Source organism: Pterocles gutturalis, unplaced genomic scaffold, assembly GCF_000699245.1.
Source record: "Pterocles gutturalis isolate BGI_N339 unplaced genomic scaffold, ASM69924v1 scaffold43446, whole genome shotgun sequence".
Classification (NCBI taxonomy): Eukaryota; Metazoa; Chordata; class Aves; order Pterocliformes; family Pteroclidae; genus Pterocles; species Pterocles gutturalis.
In genome coordinates this window covers 39,381-43,097 of record NW_010104963.1, presented here as the reverse complement: position 1 = coordinate 43,097, position 3,717 = coordinate 39,381, and the positions used below count along the sequence as shown (strand labels likewise).

General features: G+C 46.2%; 1 protein-coding gene across 1 annotated transcript in view; it reads left to right on the top strand.

Annotated features, from left to right (window-relative positions):
- The window catches only part of LOC104471746 (synapsin-3-like), a gene marked incomplete at its 5' end in the record, with an annotated part of 32,788 nt that overhangs the window by 5,091 nt on the left and 23,980 nt on the right, over window positions 1-3,717 (top strand). The window lies entirely within an intron of this gene.

Genomic DNA, 3,717 nt, shown 5'->3' with positions numbered 1-3,717 from the left:
CATTCCTGAAGACTCACTGTCACAAAATCAGAAAGTCACTACAGAGAGGCTAAGTTCAGGTTACGATGGACAAAAAAATCACAAGCTTTGTGTGGCCACGCCAGTTCCTCTGGAGGAAAACACTCAGACATTTTCACAAGCCTACCAAGACTCAGTTAAACACCACGTTGCCAAGCCCGGCCCTGGCTCAGCCTTGGACACTTACCTTCTGTCTGAACCTGCCTCTAACCCCAGTTTGGACACAGAAACTGCTTCTGCAAGCCATCTCCAAAGTGGTGTGGGTTTAATCTGTGAGGCAGAGTTAACTCTGGACAACACTCAGAGAGCCAAGGCCAGGGCAGCCCAAGGAGACTACTATAATTATGCCACTTAGGCTGACTATTTTTTCACGTGCCCACATAACTAACGAAAGCAAAAGGGGACTGTGAGGCAATACCTTGCAGTGCTTAGGCTAAAGATGAGAGAGGAGCGCTGTAGCCCTGGGACCCTGGTGTCCAGGAACATCTGGTATATACAAGAGGCAGTACATTCAGGAGCTACGAGACAGAGGAAGCAGAAATTTCTGCCCAGGTCCCTCACTGCAGGAACCTGTGCTCACACAGGTCTCAGGGGTGGCTCACACTGTCCGGGAAATACCCACAGTGGGTTTTTAACAATGCCAGCACCCACTCTCCAAAATCCTGTCTTGCAGGAAGGCCTCAAAAGAAGGTCCACAGCAAAGATGGGGCAGAAGCGTTTGTTTATGATCTGTCCCTTGGACCGCTCTCCAGCCAAGGGTGCCACAAGCAGTGCCTCCTGGGCAGGCTGAGGATGGGAATGGGCACCAGCTGCAGGTCACGTAGTATCAGCCTCCACTGGGCAAAGGGACGGTCACATCTGTGTGAGCATGTGGCCAGGGGTCCAGCCAGACTCCTTGCTCCACTGCAGCAATGGGGAATGTGCTAGGGCATGGCTTGTGCCTGAGTTAGAGAAGAGAGCCAAAAGGGAAACAGGGACTCTCCCGGGGAGTTTTCTTACTCAGAAAAGGCATTTGTCAACACACTGGCCCAAACTTCTCAACAGGTCACTAAAATGCTACAGCAAACAGCAGCTGATGGCTCCAGAATGAGACTATTGCTGCTCAAACAGCCAACACAGCTAAGCAAACACACCACCAGGGCAGGGGCTGTGTTTGCACTCACTGTTTGCACTCCTCTATGCAGCTAATGGGATATTGCATTTATCCTAAGAAGGTTTGAAAAAAGAAAAAGAGAGAGAGAGAGAGAAATGGCTTCCTGTTGATCTCCTTCCAACTTCTTAGTTTCATGTATTGGCCAACCTGCCATTTTAGAAGACAGATTTATCCCTTATTAGGTAAATTGGTAACTGTTTGCTCTAGAATTATTTTTAATAGTGCTTTGTTAAATAAGGCCCTCTGGCATCACACTACATCCATCCTGGCTTTGGTTATCTCTAGGGTTTTTTCTCCTGTTAGGAGAATGGATATTTTATTGACATGTAAAAGGGTTACAAGGCAGGAGGAAATTAATTATACAAAGTAAAAAGGTAGAAAGCTAACAAAATGGTGGACTTGATAGATAAAGCAGGAAAATAAATCTAATTTGACTGTAACTCGAGTGCTTCTTGTTTATGAAGTAATAACTGTACGCTGGACTAAACCAGTGTTAACCCAGGACATGGCTGTTATTTTGTCAAATTTGGCCAACTCTAACAATTAAAAATTAGTGGCTCAGATTTCAGCTTTGGTGTGGTGATTATTTTGATGCCTGGTGGGAAATAAGACCATAATCTCCTAAAAGAGGACCTCTGTGAGGTGCTTTCTCTGAAAAGTCCCTGGGAAAGGCTCTGGCACAGGCCAGGGAAGATGGCATAGATATTTCCTGAGACTGTGCAGTGGTGTAGCACTGTGGGAGTCAGCCTCTTTGTTTTTCATTTCTTACTTTGTGTCCTCGTTGAGTCCCTGCCCCACCCCCCCTAACTATTTACTCAGCCAAAAATCCTCAGGCCCATTGGAGAAAATACCTTCAAGTGCTTTCCCTCTCTCCCCATAGGGTGGGGGTGATGGAGAAGAGGAAGAAATGGACCCTTGCATGCTGTATTTTTGAGGAAAAATCCCATTTAACAAGACAAGTATATAGCTCCTTTCTAGCAATAACAATATGGTATAATTCCAGTCTGGAGAGGGAAGCAGCATCCCTTCCTCTGCCTCTGGGACACATGTTCCTGGGCTGGGAATGAAAATGTTTCAGCCAGGGCCCAAAGACATCTGTTGCACAAGCACAGCACTTTGTTTCAGATCCCACAAATGTCCTTGTTCCAAGTAGGTCATTATATAATGGCTTTTGCCTTTTCCCATTGCCAAAAGGATCCCAGAGAATATGTTGTAACACCGTGCATCGCCTGCCCATGCAGTCCCTCCTGCGATCATCTCATCTGGGTGGGACTCTCTTGCTTGATGTCATTCAGTCCAATGCTGCTCTTATCAGCGCAACAAAAATACCAGGCCCCAATGCAGCAAACTCCCCCCGGGGATTTTGCAAGGGGTGCCCACTCTGGGGGCTCCTCTCATGCAGGGTACTCCCCTCTCCTGCTCCCGGCGCTGCCTCCAGGGCTTTCCTACCGCCTCACCCTGCCCTGCTGTGCCAGGAGCATCCAGCACCACACGCAAACACACTCAGACATAGAGGAGAACACAGACCAGAGCAAGGCTGCTCCTCCTGGATGACGTGCAATGGTTGCCTTTACATTTCCCTTTTGTGTTTGTTATTTCCTTTTTTTTTTTTTTCCTACCCTCCCACCCCACAGATGACTGTCATCTTCCTCTGCTCCTTTTCTCAGCAGTCCGTGAACAGTGAGAGCACAACCCTCATCATAGCAAAAGGAAGGAGGACTAGGGGTATTTGGTGTTCAGCAAAAGGAGAAGCAAAGACCAAGCCTTTTATCTTATTATTCAGGCATCTAGAAATCGTCATGGATCAAACTAGTTGCACTTTTCACTTTCTCCACAATGTGTACAGTTCTCAGGAGCTTTTCTGCATCAGGATGTGGCTGTATTTTTGGCTTCTGTTATGGCTGGCACTTACAGAAAGCCTTCTAAACAGAATAAAACAGGTTAGAAACAAGCTTGTCCTCTGTTCTGTAGTGAAGATGGCTCCTGCCCTCTCATGGCTGAAGGCAGACATGTAAAGCCACTTGTTTGTTCTTTGCAAAGAAATACCAAATACCATCACACGTGTTTCCTTCATCTGGCTCCACATAGTCTGGCATCACCGTCCTTTAACACACACTGACACAACTGAGAAGCTCCTCTGGGGCAGAGACCGACTGGTTGTCAGAAGCAAGTAGGCACTTAGCAATCCCCAACTGTGATCTCAAAGTGTTACCAAAGTACAAAGTGTAGGTAATAGGTAAAGTCACTCACTTGCTCACCTTTTTCACACAGTGCTAGTCTTTTTTCCGCCAATTAACCCACCTTTCCTGCATCCATCATGCTCTAAGGAACAAGAATTTCACAGGTTTCTCAGATGCACCAAGCAGGTTTTTGACAATAGACTAAAGACCAGGGTTGATAGTATGAATGAAGTTGTCCACTGTGTTCTTGCTACCTACTTGTTCAGTTTTCCTATTCCAAACCTATTAGCTTTTCCAGAGATTTGGTCATATCATTAGAACTTCCACTGTTTTGGTCCTTCTTTCTTTTTTTTTTTTTTTTTTTTT